Here is a 21,216-nt window from a genome sequence, read left to right on the forward strand (position 1 = left end):
TCCTTGCAGCCCGCCGCCACGTGCGCTCCGTCACCCCGTTCCTGTGCCAGCGCCGCGTCTCTTCTGTCCCGTTCCTGTACCCCGCCGCCACGCAGCCTCTGTCCCGTTTCTGTACCCGCGCCGTCGCGCCTGTCTCCGTTTCCAGTGCCCCCGCGCCCGCGGCGCTTTCCGTCCCGTTTCAGTACCCCGCGCGCTGTCATCCGTCCCGTTTCAGTACCCAAGCGCCCGTCGCTCGTCCGTTCCAGTACCGCCGGCGCCCGTACGTCGTCATTCAGTGCCCGCCCCGTCGCTCGTGCCTGTTCAGCCTCCCGCGCCCGTGCTCTCGTCGGCGCCTGCCCCGCAATTCCTCCCGCGCCCGTACGCTCGCGGCTCCGTCCCGTTCTGTGCCCGCCCTTCGTGCGCTTCTCCAGGTGCCTCAAGTTTTCCCACCCCTCCCGCACTTACCACACCACGTCGAATGGATCCCTGGGCGGCCCCTGGCGCTGTCCTCCAACTCACCATCCAGGCTCGCCATGGGTCTGCCGGGTCTCCATGTACGTCGAGGGTGAAGGGATCCTCGCCTCGCCGTCCACTGCCTCAGGACCCAGACTCCTCCTCGGCTCGTGAGCCCGTTCGGCTCCCCCTGGGCTCCTGGCTCCCTCCTCTGCACACGCGCATTCGTCAGTCCACCAGCTCCACAGGCTCCGCCGTCCTCGGCTCCGCCCTTGGTCTGCCGTCGACCATCAAGCTGCGCCACCAGGATTCCCTCCTCCTCCGGCCGCCTCGTCCTCCATCACGGCTCTGCTCAGGCTCCTCCTTCCCTCGGCTTCCTCAGTCCTCAATCGCTCCCACCAGCTCCGCGTCTTCCCATCCCGTCTCCGCATCAATCGCCGGCCTGGCGTCGCCTTGAACCTCAAGCGCCTCAGCGTCACCTAGCTCCGGCTCTCCGTCTCCTCAGTCTCCTCCTCCACCTGCTCCGCCGCCGTCGATTGATTTGTCCCTTTAAGGTTAAAAACATAATTAATGTGCAGGGACAGGTCTTTAACTAGAATTTGTTTATCTGAAGTACTATGCAAGAACACGCATGCCATGACTCTTTTTTTGAAAAAAAACAAAAAAACAAGCAGCATTTATGAGAATGACTCTCCCTTCTCAACATATGCCAGCTTTCCAAAACAGCCTCTGTGGAAACTCTGTTCTTTATTTGAACTGGAGATAAATTCAAGTATAAAAGCCACACTCACTAAACATACAGCCCTGACTCATTCTCTAATATCCACTTCTCCCCCAAATCACATTTATACAGCCATTTCTGTTCTCTGTCACTTCAACATTAGCCTGTTTTATTTTGCAAAGAGACACCTACAGTGACATTCCTTATAAACCTACCAACCTTCAACCTTTGGTTTTATTTCTGCTAGACGCTCTGCAAACTTCTTTTTGAAGAAAAAGAGACTGGAGCCTCTGTTGATAGTGGTCAATTCTGATAAAGAGAAAGAAGTCAAAATTATTCAGTTTTAGGCACTGGGTTGAATCTTACAGAATGCCATATTTCCTTCCTAAACGAATATAAAGACAAATTAATTACAAATTTTTTTATACATTTTTATTTTATAATGAAGCAAAGTGCATTTAGAATAATTTGAATTACAGGGCAAAAATATAATACAGTATTATATTTTTGCCCTGTAATTCAAATTACTCTAAAATGCACTTTGCTTCATTATGTTTAAATATAAGGTTTAAAAATGCTATTACATTATATAGATTTCATTTTTTGCATTACAGTAATGAGAACTATTTTCTCCCCACATTACATTAAGGATACATGGGGTGTACAATAAAATAGAAACATTTTTGTAAACTGCATTAAAAAGCTCTTAACGTCACGAAAAAAAAAAAAGTTAGCACTATTATAGTAAGCACAAATGTACTGTATGTCCTTACTATAATAACTACAGACCCTGAAAACCTTTAACCTAACATTACTTATAACAATATTAATAACAAGTAATTATCTTACATTACTCAGCATTTATGCAAACACAGCCGTAAGCATCATAAATACTTTTTTTTTGGTTATGAGCTATTTGATATGCAAGTATGACTGTGAATTGTTGCTTTGTAAAATGTTGATTTATGCAAGTACGCATGCTTGTCAAAGATTCATGCTCTTTTTCTGTAAATGGTAACTTTGGAATTTCTAGATACCACAGATTGTTGTAGTGTCATGTTTCTTTTGAAGTGTTTATTATTATAATGGTTTGTTGCTGTTGGGTTACTACTCCCCAAAATGAAACTTTTCTCATTAATCCCATGCTGTTCCAAACATGTAAAAGCTTTGTTCGTCTTCGGACAGATTTAAGGTTCTGCAGAGTCATGTTCAACAGGATTGAGTCAGCCATAGACATCAAGATCAGACAAGAGCAAGCAGGCTTCAGGAAGGGAGAGCATGTGTGGACCAGATCCAATTGCGAAACATCTTAGAGCATTGTCTAGAATGGAATACACCCCAAGTACATCAACTTAGTAGACTTCAAGAAAGCCTTTGACAGAAAGCCACTCTCTGGAAGATACTTCATCACTATGGAATTCCATCCAAGATATGAACAACACTCTTACTAAATTGTTTTCTGTACAGTTGAACAAAATATCCAACAAACCAACCAACAAACAACCTTACAAAAAAACTGTCATTGAAGCCTTAATGACAGGTGGACTATTCTGACAATGTCTTTCCTACTTTTCTGGACCTTGACAGTGTTCATTACTTAGAGGTCAATGGGATAGTCACAAGCCTCTCAGTTTTCATCTAAAACTGTGTTCCAGGACAAACAAAGTTTCATGGGTTTAAAATGACATGGTTAACTGATTAAGGGCAAAGTTTTTGTATTTTAGGGTGGAATAACCCTTTAATGCAATTCAGTATTGAATCTTCAGAACTTTTAATAATATTATTCTTCACTCATGCAATTTTTTTTACTTCTGAAGTCATACATCAATGTGCTCACTTATCAAATGCCTTTAGTTTAATTATTCAATTATTTCGCAGTACCTGCTCATCTCAAACAGAAGCGGTCAGCCGGGCCATACGCTCAAGCTCATGTTTGTGTTCCTCCAAAAGATCAATATCACTTTTCTCAGGAACAAACTTCAGCAGCTGTGAATGTACAATACATGTACCCATAGAGAGTGTTTACTTCTAGATAACAAAAGTACTATTTAAAAAAAGTGTAGTGACATCTTTCTTGATGAATCTCAGTCTTTCTTAGATAGACCTCACCTGCTCTAGCATGTCTTTAGCCAGCTCTTCCCTCTCATCCATCTCCAGAATGGCTCTTTTATCTCCTCATTGCTCATTTTTAACCTATATGGACAGAAATGTATTTAATTTTTTTTGTTAATGTAAACTGTTAATATTTAACATGTTATTAAGAAAGTAGAAACACCAGTAGTATGCCAAACTATTCTTTATGACACAAGAGGTTAGATATGGTCTTTTGTATCAATCAATGTTTTCTCCCCTTAGCCCTTAGCTCCAGAATTGTTTCTTCATTACCAGGGTACATTAATAAAATATACAAGTCGTATTCATTTCCAGATAAACTATTTATAATAAACAATTACAATTACAGTATTTACTTGGAAAGCAGGATGACACAGTTTTGGGCCCTCCGTCCATCAATAACAGATAGCTCTTTGACTTTGCGTGAGCTCAGATAAAGGTCATCCATTGATCCTGTTTCTTTCTGCAGAAAAGGAGAAAATGGTTTGGATTAATTTTCTTTTTAATTAAAAATTTAAATGAGTATTATTATGAAGTATTTTTTTTAATCTTTGTTTTTATTGTTATATATATATATATATATATATATATATATATATATATATATATATATATATATATATATATATATAAAATACTTGTTTTAATTTATAGATATCAAAAGTTAATTTAAAATGTGGGATTGTGTTTTGACTTGTATTTGTAAATGTTGAAATTTTATATGAATCAACCAAAGCTTATGTAACCAAAGAAATTATTTAATTTATGTTTTTAATAAACATAAACATGAATTCAGTTGTTCTAAACTGAATGAGTCAGTGTAAATAAAACATACAATATATTCATTACTTTCTATATTTCTCTCAAAAGAACAGTATTCAGAACAGTGTGTCAAAAATAATCATGCAGCTGAAACACCACGAATGCATAAAAAAAGGTTGGCTACAATGTTTCATAGAGAACATTCAGCTATTTATAGGTCCAGACCATTTCCTGTGCTGTGAATGTTCGATGGGGTTACATGGGTCATGTAAATCCACATTGGTCCAAAGAAAGCACATTTCTTACATACCCATGCAGCTCTCTCTTTGCAGTAACATGAAAAATTAGGTATAGGTGAAAGGTCATTACTTTCCACAACATGCCTCATATAGGTATGTCCATGCTGCTCCCAGACTTCCTTTCCATACATTGAAATTATCAGGGGTATTCTTTTAAGATTTTAGTTAAAAATTTTCCATCATCTGTCAAATTAATTAAGATTTAATTTGTTTACAGTGGCCAAAATAGCAGAGGCATGACAAATGCATGTAACAATATGATGAATGTAGGGTTGGAAATTGCCTGGGTCAAAAATGCAACCAAATAAAAAGACAACATAAAACATAAAACACAACACAGATAGAAAATAGCAATTATTGCCACTTAATACAAATATTAATTTCTGACCCTGTTCTGGCAGTAAAGTAGCTTATTTGGACCAATCACTCACCTGCTTAAAGAATTGGTTAGTGTGCAGCTCCTGACCAGGCAGTGGTACAGCAGAGAAAAAAAACGAGAAACATTGGAAGACATGCAGAAGATAAAACAAGTCAAGCAGCAGAACTACAGCAAAAGACTCAGCCAGAGCTGACTACAGCAAACATTCTATCAGGCCCAGAATCATTTACAAAACACTGATGAAAATTACATTTGAAATCACAGATTTTTGCATATCTGCTGTAAATGCACTAAAATTTTACTTAATGTTTAAAGCACAAAAGCATTTACTACAGGCCATTTAGCAAAGAACAGTTGGGTTAACCACTGCTGTAAAGCCTAAGGTTCCAAATACTTTCTCTCTTTGACACACACACACACACACACACACATGATGGTTTACACCAGATGGTTTACAATCCTTCTAGGGACTGTAAATGAAATAAATGCTTTTAAAACTGTAAAAGCTGTATATTTTATCATTCTACACCAACCTACACCTAAACCTACCCTTCATAGAAAACCTTCTACATTTTTACTTTCATTCTGTATGATACAAATCATTAATATTGTTTACCCATGTGGACCTTAATTTAGAGTTGGCATGTATCACCCACCACCCCACCACCCCATAGACCCCCTCCCCATCCGCCCCACCCACACACATACACCCTGCATTTGCATACTTGCTGCTTCTGGTAAGCGGAAAACATTTTCTCAATGTCCTTTAGGTCAAGAACCTTAAAGGCTCTTCTGTCATCAATCTCATACCAGATGGTACCAGTGATCTTGTTCTAAAAATTTAAAAATCAGGAAAGATGACTGTAATTAATGGATATTCTCAGAAAATAAATAAATAAATAAAATAAATGACATAATCTCAGTAAACTCAGTATAACTTAACTCTTAACTTAACTTAACTCAAGAATTTTAATACTGCAAGAACCAGCAAATAAATAAACAAAATAGTCACCTCTCCCAGTTTGGACCAGTTAAAGGATTTTAATGGTTGTGAAGGTTGTGGGATGATCTTTGCACGTAGGCTGGTTGTGGAGATAATAGAAGCAATTCCAGGTGGAGGTGGGAACGCCAGAAAAGATGGGTGGGGCCCCAGGTGGGGTGGAGGACCCCTGGGGGAGGTGGAGGTGGGGGTGGGGTGTGTTGGAAAAAGCAATAGGTGGGGGAGGAGGAGGAGGGAAGTTATCCATCATCATAGATGCTGGAGGCGGAGCCATTGGGCTTCCAGGAAGCGGAGGGGGAACAGGTAAATGAACCTCACCATTCTTAAAGTGAAAAAGATCAAATTATTTGCATAGAAATATCTATAATTCATGCTTAACCAAAACAGCTCCTCTTCAAGCATCTCTTACTAATCAACACAATAAAAAATCAACATATTAGTTAACATTATTGTGCAATTGTACTACTTACTAATATCAAAGTAAATCATACAACTACAGCACACTGGAAGTTAACAGACGGTGAACTCACTGAAATGTTGCTTATGTGGGAGGACAGGTTTAATACTTGCTCCCTGGCAGAGCGCAACTCTACTCCTTCTTTCTGCAGTTTGTCCTTCATCTTGTTGAGTGTCTTCATCATATCATCCTTCTCTTGTGTCTTTGTCTCACACTCTCTTTCTTTCCTTTCCAGCCGAGCCATGAGCTCCACATGCTCTAAAAAAACACACAGGCATTTTCATTACATAAGTTCACCTAGGCTCAGCTATGCAAGTCAGTGTGCACTTTTACCTTTTCTGAACTTCTCTGCTTGGTCTCGCCATTGTTTGACTTCATTCTCATTGATAAGCCTGTAGACAGAATGGAGTCTCATTAAACTGCACTCAATTGCATAAAATAATTTTGCCCTATTTTCTACATTTATTTCAGTCAATTATATAACTGTTTGTTATTTGTCAACTGTTATCAAATACAAAATTCAACAATAAAGACAACATGAAAATTGTCTGTTTAGAATTTTAGTTTTATGAGACCAAAAGCTATTCTTGTTCACAGAGGTGTATACAATTTTTGTTCAATAAAATGCACTTAAAATACTAATAATATATGTATAATGTATAATATATAATTCTACAATACAATACTTCTTTCTCAATTAGTAACAAGAAGTGCCACATCATGGCTCTTTAGTTTATTTTCAAAAAAAAGCAAATATGTTACGTTAACTTATTAAATATTAATTAGTCTTCACTGGTCACATCCATGTTACAAGCTGTCCAGTATGGGTATGAAACAGATGCAACATACATTGACTGGTGATCAAGCTAATTCATTAGGTCTTTAAACCAAATGGGCCACTGTTAACCTGAAGCAATGACATTCAGTTGGGGAACATTTCCTTAATAACATATTTGCAGCTTTTATTATTTATAACTTAAAAATATTTTTTTTTAAAATAAAAGGTGTTAGTTTAGTCTGGTTTTGAATATTTTTGTAAGTGGATACTATTAGAGGTTTAAGGGAGAATCTAGTAAAGAAATTTAAATTGACACCTTGACATGTGTTGCTTTCCATAGCTGCAAAAAAGGAAAATTACATACAGATACAGTAATTTTTACTGCCAGCACAAAAAGATATAATATGAAAACAGGAAAAGAGGATAAAGATACAGTTTTCACAAAAAATATTAACATACTGTAAAGGATTTTTGTGCGCTATATTTAAAGGGTGGGATACACAAAGCCGATTGTCAGCAAAAGGCTTTTGTTGGGCAGATGGCGTGTGAGAGGCGGGCTAGTCAGTTTAGTGTGTCCCACTAGTCAGCTCTCGTCAGGCGTATGTTGGCCCAATTCAGCATGTTGTTTAGCATATGCAGAATGCAAGTGTTTTTTGTCCAACATTTGTGGCATGAGCAACAACACCATTGGCTCCTGCCACAAGTGTTTTTTTTTATTTTAAAAAGTCATGTTTGATTCTTTTGTAGGCAGACATTATTGGGATAATACAATACATTGCCAGCAACAAACACTGGGAATAACAATTCCATAACTTTATGTTTGTTTGGACAACTTGCTTTCAAACTTGGTTCTGCAGCAGGATATTCATCCAAATCAAACCACCTCTGAATGGCTAAATAAAAACAATGAAGGCTTTTGGAGTGGCCTAATCAAAGTCCTGACCAGAATCCTATTGAGATGCAGTAGCACCTTAAAAAGGCAGTTCATGCTCAAAAACCCTCCAATGTGCCTGAATTATACTACAACAATTCTGCAAAGATGAGTGGGCCAAAATTTCTCCACAGCGCTGTAACAGACTCATTACAAGTTATCGCAAATGTTTGATTGCAGCTGTTGCTGCTAAGGGTGGCCCTAGGTTTAGGGGGCAAGTACTTTTTCACACAGGTCCATGTGAGTTTAGATTTTGTTTTTCCTTCATGATAAAACATTTAATTTAAAAACTGTATGCTGAGTTTACTTGTGTTATCTTTGATTACTATTTACATTTGTTTGATGATCTGAAACATTAAAGTGTGACAAACACACACACACACACACACACACACACAAACAATTCAGGAAGGGGGCAACACTTTTTCACACCACTGTATCTGGAAGCAGAACAAAGAATGCAAAAAGCAAATAAATAAGAAATGTGAAAATGTGAGACATGAAAATTGATAACCACCAAATCTAAGTACAAAGAGATACTAAGAAATGACATGTCAAAAAACAGCAAAGAATGCTGGTGATGGTAGAATGACAGAACAGAGGTGTGATGATTGGGTGAATGATTGTGAAAGCACTGCTAAAGTGATAAATGACCAAAGGAATTTTTTTTCCTGCCTAGGAAAAAACGGTTGAACTGTGTTAAACTGTGCTGAGCACATGGATGGAAATTCTTATGCACATTAACACACTTATGTACATTAATAACAACAATGCCAGTGTTTAGAAGTCTTGCATCTGCCTTTATAATTTCTCAAAATTGATTGTTAACAGTTTCCCTTTTGGCCACAAATTCAGTATCCATTAACAACATTGTGGTTTGTCTTCATTTTAGACAGAATTATTAAAATATTGTATGGTTAAAATCATTAAAACAATGTGATTTGAAGTAAAAGTGTTTTGAAATGGGCACTTACATTTTAATGATGTTCTTAACGTTGAAATTACCCAGAGGTGAAGCATCTGGATTTTCACCCTTTTCATCTTGTAGAACAATTTGCTGAAGGATGCGGTCTAAAAGTTGCCATTGCTGTATACTGCCTGCACCACGTTTATCTGAACAAAATGTTACAAAATCATAAACAAGCTTTTTTGGGGATATGATGTCATGGTAATGGCATGCTTTTCTGGACATGTAACATGATATTTAAATGATATTCTTGGAGCATGTAAACATCATATAAATACAATAATTCTTTAGTCCCAAGCATCTATCATAGTGATACAGTGATTAGCTATAGAATGAAAGGATTACAATAAAACATATACAGTAGGCACTGTTAGTGAGCCTAAGCTGCCTACAAAGAAAGCATCTCAGTAAATTAGAATGTTGTGAAAAGTTAATTTATTCAACTGAACTTGTGAAACTCATGTATTAAATAAATTCAATGTATTAAATAAAATCAATGTATTAAATAAATTCAATGCACACTGAAGACTTAAACTTCTTTAAGTCTGTGTGCATTTAAACTATTTAATACACAAGTTTTACAATTTGAGCTAAATTACTGAAATAAATAAACTTTTCCATGACATTCCAATTTATTGATAGGCACCTGTACTCCGAACACAAATGATTTGAAAAAAATAAAAGAGATATTTTGAATGTGTAAAATGGAACAGTTCAGATCCTCACATGGCATTTGAAGGCAGTGATGTAAGATAGATAGAAGGTGGGGGTAGGAATCTGTGTTACTCAATTTCTTCTTGATCATCTCAAACATCTGCCCAGCACTCTTGGTGTCCACGTGTGTCTGGACAAAAAAAACTTTATAATTTTTTTTCCAGATAGGACCTTATAAACAAGTCTAATAATGCCAAGCTGTTCTGTACATAATGAGTGCTTTGCAAATTTAAGAACATGATATGAAAAAAGGCATGTGCAAATAGGTAAAAGATCTTACTATGTCAAAGCGCTTGGCAAGTTCTAACTCATCCTCATTCCGCACCATCTCAAAAAAGTCTAGATGTCTGAAACAAACAAACACAGCATTTCTATTAGTATGCAAGTAAACAATTATTTATTAGCCTTTTTTAAAACAACATTACAAAGTGCTTTACAATAAAAAGATAAAAAGTAACAAAATACAACCCATTAAAAACAATAAATTATAAGAAAAAGCCATACGATAAAACTTTGTTTTAAGAAGAGACTTAAAGAGGAAACAGTAGTAGCAGGTCCCACTTTATATTAGGTGGCCTTAACTACTATGGACTTACATAAAAACAAAAAATGTACTTATTGTGTTCATACTTTTTTGAGGGTTAGGGACAGGGTGACTTTAGGTGTAAGGCAGGGGTGTCAAACTCAATTCCTGGAAGGCCGGAGCCCTGCAGAGTTTAGATTCAACCCTGCTAAAATACGTATACTATGCATGTCGGAAGTACTTGATTAGCTGGATCAGGTGTGTTTAATTTGGGTTGCATCTGAACTCTGCAGGGCTCCGGCCCGCCAGGAACTGAGTTTGACACCCCTGGTGTAAGGGATGGATCAACAGAAAAAGTACAGTTTAAAAAGTATTTAAAAGTATTACCAACGCCCCAGCAGTGTTCCAATCGTTCATTAACAAGATCTTCAAGGATGTGATCGATCAATTCGTCATAGCATACATTGATGACATCCTTATCTATTTAAAATCTGAATCTGAACATATCCACCATGTTAGGACCGTTCTGTCAAGACTTCCGGAAAATCAGCTCTACATCAAGGCAGAAAAGTGTGAGTTCTATGTCACGCAAACCTCATTCCTGGGGTATAACATAAGTCACCAGGGAGTCAAGATGAATGAGGGAAAGGTACAAGCAGTAACCAATTGGCCTCAACCCAATACAGTGAACTGTATTGGTTCCCCCAATACAGGGAACTGCAGAGGTTTTTGGGTTTCGCCAATTTCTATAGACATTTCATTCGTGACTACAGCACAGTCGCATCCCCCCTAATGTCACTGCTAAAAGGCAAACCTGTTAAGCTGAAATGGACAGAGGAGGCCAACCAAGCCTTCACTATCCGGAATCACCCCAATCCAGATCTACCATTCATTGTAGAAGTAGATGCATCTGACTGTGGAATCGGAGCTGTTCTGTCACAAAGGTCAGAAAATACAGGCAAGCTACATCCTTGTGCTTTTTTCTCTAGAAAACTATCATCAGCAGAGAGAAATTATGACATGGGAAATAAGGAGCTGTAGTCGAAGCGGCAGTAAGAATGGTAAGGCGGTAAGAATGGTAAGGCGGATGCCCTCTCAAGACGCTACGAACACTACACCATGAACTCAGAACCCAAACCCATACTTCCTCCATCCATAGTTATCGCTCCTATCTCTTGGGACATAATGGATGTGTCAGGGGTTGGCAGCGGCCTGTTGTGTTTGTCTTGTGTTTTGTTGTCCTGAAGCACATGGTCTTTGTTTTGACAGCTCGCCATGTGCTTTGCTGTTAACTCCTCCCCTCTTGTTAACCCTAATTGTTTCACACTCCTGCACCCCATTTCCGTTAATTACCCTCTCTACTTAGTCTCCTTGTGTTTTCTGTCCGTTGTCAGTCCGTCGTCTAATGTTAGTTTGTTCTGACTCTGAACCTCTGTTGACCAGTCTGTTCTGTTTGCATTTGTCCAGTCTTAGTCCTGTTCTCGGTCTAGTTAATGCCTTCTGCTTTTTGTGTTTTTTTCTATTTTTATTAGTTTCTCGTTTTTCCCGTCTTCTGCCCCCATCTCTCCAGTTCGCTTTTTGCCCAGCTCAGGACTCTCCCCTCACCGGCGACCTTTGGGTGCCAGTGCCTGTCTCGGTCTTCTAGTGGGCGGATGCTGGACGTGGCTACAGTGGGAAGCTTCGCGGCGACCGCTTTGGCCGGCCACCCTTGTCCTGCTCCACCGGTTGGGCCTGGTTCACCTTTTGCCCCATCGAACTGTGTCAGTTAGATGATCCATCCTTCACCTCCTCTGCAGCTGGGATCGTGGCTGGAGTAGACTGCCATCTGTTTCACCCTTTGTGGGATTATTACACAAAGACCTTTTTGTTCAAATAAAGTTAATTTCTTTCTGCAATTGGGTCTGCTCGTCTGTCCTGACAGTACGGACTGACCAAAATGGACCCAGCGGAAGAAGACTACGTCCGTGCCGCCCTGGCCCACCAGGGGCTATGATTGGTCATCATGCCAATCAGCTGTCTACTACCTCTCAGGAGGTTGATTCCCACACCTCTCAACTGGCTAATTTAAACGACCAGGTTCAAGATCTGCAGCGGGAGATCCGAGTATCATCCAGCATTCATTCCCACCTTGAGCCACATGCCAACAATCCACCTCCCTATGACGGGGACCCGAACTCTTGCAAGGCCTTTTTGTCCCAATGCTCTCTGGTGTTTGCCCTTCAGCCTGGCCGTTATGCCTCCGAACAAACGCGAAGGTGGCTTACGTCATCACACTTCTCACCGGCAAGGCTCGGCGTGGGGACAGCCGTGTGGGGCCTTTCGGTCACCTATATGCTCCAGCTTTGCAGAGTTCAGCACGGAGATGAAAAGGTTGTTTGACCGATCCGTCCCAGGGGAGATGAGGCGGCTGCTAAGCTTGTTCGACTCCGTCAGAAGGGTCAAACCGTCACTGACTACCTCGTCCAGTTCAAGACACTGTCCGCCGAGTGCAAGTGGGATGAGGGGGCCTTGCGTGCCTTGTTTCGGGAGGGGTTGGATCCTCAGATCCAGGATGAGATCGCGGCCCAGGAGACCCCGGCAGATCTGGAGAATCTCATCAGCCTGGCGTTACGCATCGAGGCACGGATCCAACTTCGCAGAAAGCGTCTTTCCCCACGGTCAGCGTGGGTCTTCACCAAGGACTCCCAGAGCGTCGAGGGCCCACCATCCCTGTCTTCCAGCGATCCTGAGCCCATGCAATTAGGTCGTCTCCACCTCACGGCTCAGGAGAAACAACATCGTCTGACTCGGGGATTGTGCTTGTACTGTGGCAACTCTGGACATCGGGTCTCTACGTGCCCTTTAAAAGCCAAGGCCCACTAGAGTACCAGGGCGTCCTAGTGGGTTCATCTCCTATGCCCTCTTCCCATTCCCGTACCCTCCTTCCAGCAGTAGTCACCTGTCAAGGGACCTCTCACAGCTGTGAGGCTCTGATTGATTCTGGGGCCGAGGCCAACTTCCTCGATGTCCAGACTGCTAAAGATTGGGGTATCCCTGCCATCCCACTCACCTCTCCTGTTCCTGTATGGGGTCTGTCTGGCCAAAAACTTTCCACCATCACGCATTCCACCCCCAGTGTAAGTCTGGTCGTGTCGGGCAATCACTGTGAGGACATTGTGCTGCTTCTCCTGGACTCCCAACAGGCTTGTCTTGTTTTGGGGCATCCATGGTTGAGGCGGCATGGTCCTCACATTGATTGGTCCCATAACTTAATTTTGTCTTGGAACAAGTCGTGTTATGTGTCTTGTTTGGGTGCTGCTTCTCCTGTCTCTGTGTCTTCCTTTCCTCAGGATCAGGAGGTGGATGTCTCTGGCGTTCCGGTGGAGTACCTCGATCTGCGTCGGGTGTTCAGCAAGTCCCGAGCTCTATCCCTTCCTCCCCACCGGCCCTACGACTGTGCTATTGACCTCCTCCCAGGCACTTCTCCGCCCAGGGGACGTTTATTCTCCCTGTCTGCTCCTGAACGAGAGGCTATGGACACTTATATCCAGGAATCGCTGCGTAATGGACTCATTCGCCACTCCTCATCTCCTGCTGGTGCTGGTTTCTTCTTTGTTAAAAAGAAGGATGGTTCTCTGCGTCCCTGTATTGATTACAGGGGACTCAATGACATCACTGTTAAGAATAGGTACCCCTTACCCTTGATGTCTTCTGCTTTTGAGCTCTTGCAGGGAGCTAAGGTCTTCACCAAGTTAGACCTCCGCAATGCCTACCACTTAGTCAGGATCCGGGAGGGTGATGAGTGGAAGACAGCATTCAACACTCCCTCGGGACACTACGAATATCAGGTCCTTCCGTTCGGTCTCACGAACGCTCCTGCTGTCTTCCAGAACATGGTTAACAGTGTGTTGGGAGACATGATTAACCGTTTTGTCTTTGTGTACCTTGATGATATTCTCATCTTCTCCCCCTCTCTCCAGGTACACACCCACCACGTTCACCTTGTTCTCCAACGTTTGCTAGAAAATCAGCTCTTTGTCAAAGCGGAGAAGTGCGAGTTCCACGCCAGGTCGGTCTCATTCCTTGGGTTCATTGTTTCGGAAGGGGAGGTTAAACCGGACCCTGTCAAGGTGAAGGCAGTCGCCGAATGGCCAGTACCCGACTCTAGAAAGGCTCTGCAGCGATTCCTGGGATTCGCCAATTTTTATCGGCGGTTTGTCAGGAATTATGGCCAGGTGGCTGCACCCATAACGCGCTCACCTCTACCAAGTCACCTTTTGTATGGAATTCTCGGGCTCAGGAGGCCTTTGATAATCTCAAGTCCCGGTTTATCTCTGCTCCTGTTCTCTCTGTTCCAGATCCTAAGAGACAATTCATTGTTGAGGTTGACGCATCTGATGTCGGGGTCGGCGCTGTCTTGTCCCAACGCTCCTCCCAGGATGGGAAAGTACATCCTTGTGCTTTCTTTTCGCACCGTCTGAACCCTGCCGAACGGAATTATGACATCGGCAACAGGGAGCTGTTGGCAGTCAGGCTGGCCTTGGGGGAGTGGCGTCACTGGTTGGAGGGGGCCACTCAGCCTTTTTTGGTCTGGACGGATCACAAGAATCTAGAATATATCCGTTCAGCCAAGAGGCTGAGTTCTCGGCAGGCTCGCTGGGCACTTTTCTTCAACCGCTTCAGGTTCACCCTTTCGTACCGGCCCGGATCCAAGAATGTCAAGCCTGACGCCTTGTCTCGCCTTTTTGAGCCCCCGGGAGAAGCGGCTTCTACCGACCCGATCCTCCCTCATGGGGTGGTTGTGGGGCTCTTACTTGGCAGATTGAGAGACTTGTCAGCGAGGCCGGTCAAGGAGTGGTTATTCCTGTGGGGTGTCCAGCGGGTCGGTTGTTCGTTCCTGAGTCCCTTCGCTCTGAAGTTCTCCAGTGGGGTCACGACTCCAAGCTAACCTGTCACCCGGGAGTCAGGAGATCGTTGGCAGCCATCCGTCAACGATTTTGGTGGCCATCTATAGGCCAGGATGTCAGGCAGTTTGTGTTGGCTTGCTCAGTCTGCGCCCAGACGAAGACCTCTAACCAGCCTCCGTCAGGTCTGTTATGTCCCCTCCCCATTCCCACCCGTCCTTGGTCTCATATTGCCTTGGACTTTGTTACTGGTCTTCCTCTAAGGGCAACACCGCTATCCTTACGGTGGTGGATCGTTTCTCGAAATCGGTCCATTTCATTGCCCTCCCAAACTCCCCTCAGCCAAGGAGACCGCGTTACTGGTTATCGACCACGTTTTTCGGCTCCACGGGATGCCTACGGACGTGGTTTCTGATCGGGGTCCCCAGTTTGTCTCCCGGTTTTGGCAAGAATTCTGTCGACAGATCGGGGCCTCTCTGAGTCTGTCTTCAGGTTATCACCCTCAGTCGAATGGTCAATGTGGCGAGCCAACCAGGATCTTGAAAGAGCACTCCGCTGCCTGGCGCCGTAATCCTGCCTCCTGGAGTCAGCAGCTTTCCTGGCAGAAGTCGCCCACAATACTCTACCAGTGGCATCCACAGGTATGTCACCTTTTGAATGTTCTGTTGGTTATCAACCCCTTGTTTCCCATTCAGGAACCCGACGCTGCGGTGCCGTCTGCCTAGCCTTTGTCCGGAGGTGTCGTAACACCTGGAATAAGGCCAGGAGGGTCTTGGCCCAGACCGCTAGACGCACCAAGGCAGCAGCTGACCGTCATCGGACTCCAGCCCGCGCTACATTTGTGGTCAGAAGGTATGGCTCTCCACTAAGGACCTGCCTCTCAGGGCGACTTCCATAAGCTGGCGCCCAGGTTCATTGGTCCATACCAGATCACCAAGGTTCTCAGTCCGGTGGTTGTTAGGCTCAAGTTACCTTCCTCCCTTGGTCGGGTACACCCTGTTTTTCATGTATCCAGGGTTAAGCCTGTCATTCGCTCCCATCTTAACACTAATGCCTCTTCCCCCATTCCCCCTCGTCTAGTGGATGGTTCTCCGGTCTACACCGTCCGGAGATTGCTTGACGTTCGTCGTAGGGGAAGAGGTTTTCAATACCTGGTGGACTGGGAGGGTTACGGACCTGAGGAGAGGTCATGGATTCGGCTCGGGACGTCCTGGATCCATCACTCATCGAGGATTTCCGCCGGCGCAGGGATTATCCTCCTTGATACGCCTGGGGGCGTCCCTGAGGGGGGGGGTACTGTCAGGGGTTGGCAGCGGCCTGTTGTGTTTGTCTTGTGTTTTGTTGTCCTGAAGCACATGGTCTTTGTTTTGACAGCTCGCCATGTGCTTTGCTGTTAACTCCTCCCCTCTTGTTAACCCTAATTGTTTCACACTCCTGCACCCCATTTCCGTTAATTACCCTCTCTACTTAGTCTCCTTGTGTTTTCTGTCCTTTGTCAGTCCGTCGTCTAATGTTAGTTTGTTCTGACTCTGAACCTCTGTTGACCAGTCTGTTCTGTTTGCATTTGTCCAGTCTTAGTCCTGTTCTCGGTCTAGTTAATGCCTTCTGCTTTTGTGTTTTTTTCTATTTTTATTAGTTTCTCGCTTTTTCCCGTCTTCTGCCCCCATCTCTCCAGTTCGCTTTTTTGCCCAGCTCAGGACTCTCCCCTCACCGACGACCTTTGGGTGCCAGTGCCTGTCTCGGTCTTCTAGTGGGCGGATGCTGGACGTGGCTACAGTGGGAAGCTTCGCGGCGACCGCTTTGGCCGGCCACCCTTGTCCTGCTCCACCGGTTGGGCCTGGTTCACCTTTTGCCCCATCGAACTGTGTCAGTTAGATGATCCATCCTTCACCTCCTCTGCAGCTGGGATCGTGGCTGGAGTAGACTGCCATCTGTTTCACCCCTTTGTGGGATTATTACACAAAGACCTTTTTGTTCAAATAAAGTTAATTTCTTTCTGCAATTGGGTCTGCTCGTCTGTCCTGACAGGATGAGATACAACAGGTACAACTGAATGAACCATCCCCTGCTAATTGTCCCCCCGACAAACAATGCGTTCCCTCTACCCTTTGTCAGCAGGTTATGCAATGGGTCTATACTTCTCTTGCCATCCAGGTATTTACCGCACTATTAAACTTCTTTAACTTTACACTGGTAAGTAGCAATCAGGCTCTTTAAAGAGATAAGGGAAACACTAAGTTTATCCTTTTCCAATTCCTGTCACGCCTTTGGACTCTTTTGTTGTCATTTTTGTCTTGTGCCATGTGCTCTGTGTGCCCTACCTTCCGTTCCTGTTATTTGTATCATTGTCTTCAGCTGCTTCTTATTAATTTAGTCAATTAACTTGTGTATTTAATTCCTTTGTGTTTGAGTTCACCTTTGTCCGATCATTGAGGTTTATACGTGTGGTTTATGTTCTGCCTGTCTGCCTGCCTACCTGTATATTATTATTTTGTCTGTTTGAAGAGGATTAAATCTGTTTAAGTTTATTTATTCATCATTCCTCCGGCTCCGCCTTGGTCTGTTGTCAACCATCCATCGCCTCGGGATTCCTCTCCTCCGGCTTTGCCTCGTCCTTCCATACCTCCGGCTCTGTCAGGCTCCACCTCAGTCCTCTGACTCTCTGGCTCTGCCACGTCCTTCTCTTCCCCAGTCTCCGCATCAGTCGCCGAAGCCTGCGTTGTCACCTAGGTCCTCCAGCGCCTTGGTGTCACCCTGGCTCTTCGGCTCTCCGCCTCTGCCTCAGTCTCCTCCACCTGCTCCGCCACCATTGGTCGGCCCTATGGAGTCGACGGCCGTTCCTCCTCCATGGTTCCTCCCTCCGTCTGTTCCTCCCTGGACTCTGTTTGCTGACCCCCTCCTGGGGACCCGTACTCCACCGGAACCTCCTCCTAAGTTCCCGTTTTTATTTTGTCTTTTCGGTGCGAGGACGCACCTTCTGGGAGGTGGGAGTAATGTCACGTCTTTGGACTCTTTTGTTGTCATTTTTGTCTTGTGCCATGTGCTCTGTGTGCCCTACCTTCCGTTTCTGTTATTTGTATCATTGTCTTCAGCTGCTTCTTATTAATTTAGTCATTTACCTTGTATATTTAAGTCCTGTGTGTTTGAGTTCAACTTTGTCTGATCATCGAGGTTTATATGTGTGGTTTATGTTCTGCCTGCCAACCTGTATATTATTATTTTGTCTGTTTGAAGAGTCTATTATTTAAATCTGTTTAAGTTTATTTATTCTTGTCGTGTGCTCCTTCACACTAAACCACACCTCGACAATTCCATTCTGCTTGCCTACATAATTTCTTTACATCTCTTAATTTTTTTAACATGGTACAGAAAGTTTCAGCTTTCTAACTCTTACTGGAGCTACAAGATCAAAAATATCTCTGCAAAAGCTCTACAGAGAAGTCAGATTGTTGGCTAGTATTAAAAGGAGAATTTGAGGCAGTAAAAGCTAGACAAAGCAGGATACTGAAAGTGAGTTTAAAGGTCGAGAGTGAATTAGTGTAGAGGGTTTGGAATAGGATGGAACAAGTGAAATCTGAAATAACACTGCATTATGATCAGAGATGGCAAAATCAATCAATTTCATATCCTCCACACAAAAACCATAAAACAGCCCAAGGTCAAGTGTGTGCCCTTTGTCATGGGTGGGCTGCTTCACATATTGAGTCAAATTAAAAGAATTAAAAGTTTAATACAATTAGAAGAAAATGAAGAAGAAGAGAAACAATTTTAGGACCAATTTTGACCAATAACCTTACATTCAATACGCAGAATTGAGCTGATATAGCTATAGTTTTTACTGTGATGAGATTTTTCCTACGTGTGCAAAAGTTAGACTTAATTTTTACACATTTTCTTTCAGTAATCCAAGTGGGTATGGAAAATACATGGGGAAAGAGGAATTACAACCATCACCAGCAGGACTCATACTGGACATACACATACAGAACTGTAAGGAGGTGAATAAAAACCTGTATATGCATTAAGACTGATCTGAGAAGGGATATCCTCAATACTTGAGCGAGCTCTTATCACATTATAGTCCTGCATGTCCGCTGCGTTCTCAAAACTCTGGCCATTTGATAATACCTAGAATATCAAAATCAACTGCGGGCGGCAGATCATTTTCCTATCTAGCACCTAAACTCTGGAACAATCTCCCTAACTCTGTTCGGGAAGCAGACACACTCTGCCAGTTTAAATCTAGATTAAAGACACATCTTTTTAACTTAGCCTACACATAACACACCAACACACCTTTTATTATTCAAATCCGTTAAAGGATTTTTAGGCTGCATTACTTAGATTTGCTGGAACCGGGAACACTACTCCAACAATACGATGTACTTGTGACATCGTAAAAAGAATGGCATCTACGCTAATATTAGTCCTGTTTCTTTCTCAATCTGTTTTCACAGTTTGTATCCAGACTAGATGGTGGATCAGCACCCAGAGATTATGTTCATCAGAGACCAGAAAACCTAGATGCGCCCGTCGACAGATCACCAGATCCTGATGCACACACACACACGCACACGCACACACTAAGTCATTTACACTATCTGACACAGCTGCGTTTAAAATTGAACTGGAGGTTAAGTGCTGGGCGTCCGGTCAGAGGAGAACTGACCCCAACTGAGTCTGGTTTCTCCCAAGGTTTTTTTTTCTCCATTCTGTATGCATGGGGTTTTGTTTCCTTGCCGCTGTCGCCTCTGGCTTGCTTGGTTGGGGACACTTAACTTCTAGTGACTATCGTTGAATTGACTACAGAGACCGTCTCTGCATTTAATAAGAAATTGGTCACTCTCGTCACTATACATCCCTGTCATTATACTGTACAGTGCTTTGATGCAACCTGTGTTGTTAAAAGCGCTATATGAATAAAAATGATTGATTGATTGATTGATTGATTGATATCCAAAGGAACAAAAGGACTTCAAAAGAGAGTAACACCCCCACCCCGTTGTGTTTATGACACCCTCTTCACCTCTGCTCTTCCTGCTTCCCCTTCTTCTGCCCAAAAACAGATGGTTTAAAGTTCATTAAGAATAAGGCATTATATGTCATGTGTCTTATGATCCAATTGTTCTTCACTTTCATGTTTGGTCTCATTTGAAAGGTCTCAGTGCGATTGGTAAATTGGTCTCAATTTCACAGTAATCACTTAAATTATGGAAAAGATTAAGAACTTGGTAAAACTGTGTTCTGTTAGGAAGGAGGTGTGTCCTCCTTTTGGGTCTCTGAACGTGTTCCAGCCGGGTGTGACACTGGAGCACGGGAACCTAAACACCAAAAGGTTTTTATAACTACATTTGGTAACTCTTTGTCTGGTCTGAGTATATAAGGAAAGTGACAAAACACAACAAGGCGCGATTCTGTAGTCAGATCAGCCCGTAGTGTGGTGTGTGTCCTGATGCACTACACTATGTACTTTTTAAAGACCAGGTATACTGACCTTTTAAGTTTGTTTTATTTTGTTTTGTGTTATTTTTGTACTGCTGATCAGTTGTGCAAATGTTTATCAATTGTACCAATTTGGAAACTGTTCTTGCCTGGCAAAATAAATGTTAATCTTGGTTAACTTATAATATTGTCTGAAATAACTTTTCTAGTAGGTTAGTGAATTCTGAGGTTTTCCGCATTGTTGGCGTGCTAGGGTGAGTCAGATCAACGATCGATGGATGGAGCCGTCTTGAGATCTTGACTTCTGGCCACCAAACTGGCTTAGCATGCTATTACTTAGGGATCACATAAAAAATTACTCTTTTTGAGTCTATCGAGGAGATGGCTGCATTAAGGTAAGCGACCTACGGGGTAGCCTCTGACTAAGACCTGGACTAGCCCAGATGTGTCGTGAGTCTGTTCTGGCCAAACAAGGTCTCTAAGCGACCCAGACTCCTAATGAACGATAAGTCGAAACTAGGTAATATTATAGTTAATTAATGATCCAAATTTAATCACAACTAGAGGGATCAGCAGTTAACTTTTAATAAATATAACTAAATTCACGAAGGATTTGGAGTCAGATAAATTTATGTATAAGGTCAGTACTATAATTGGAAACCCAAAAGACTAATAAATATTAGTGATTTTTAACGAGATGCAAAGAAAAGACCGAACACGCATTGACCTTCGACCAGGGCCTCTGGATTCCGTTCTGCAGGAAAAGGGGGACCCTTACAGAACTTAAAAGTGCAGTGCCAAAACACTGGATAAGGC

At 42.8% G+C, this 21,216-nt stretch overlaps 1 pseudogene; it reads right to left on the bottom strand.

Annotated features, from left to right (window-relative positions):
* LOC122334870 overlaps positions 1–21,216 on the bottom strand; it is a 75,044-nt pseudogene that overhangs the window by 21,518 nt on the left and 32,310 nt on the right.

The sequence above is a fragment of the Puntigrus tetrazona genome, unplaced genomic scaffold (assembly GCF_018831695.1).
Source record: "Puntigrus tetrazona isolate hp1 unplaced genomic scaffold, ASM1883169v1 S000000663, whole genome shotgun sequence".
NCBI classification, from domain to species: domain Eukaryota; kingdom Metazoa; phylum Chordata; class Actinopteri; order Cypriniformes; family Cyprinidae; genus Puntigrus; species Puntigrus tetrazona.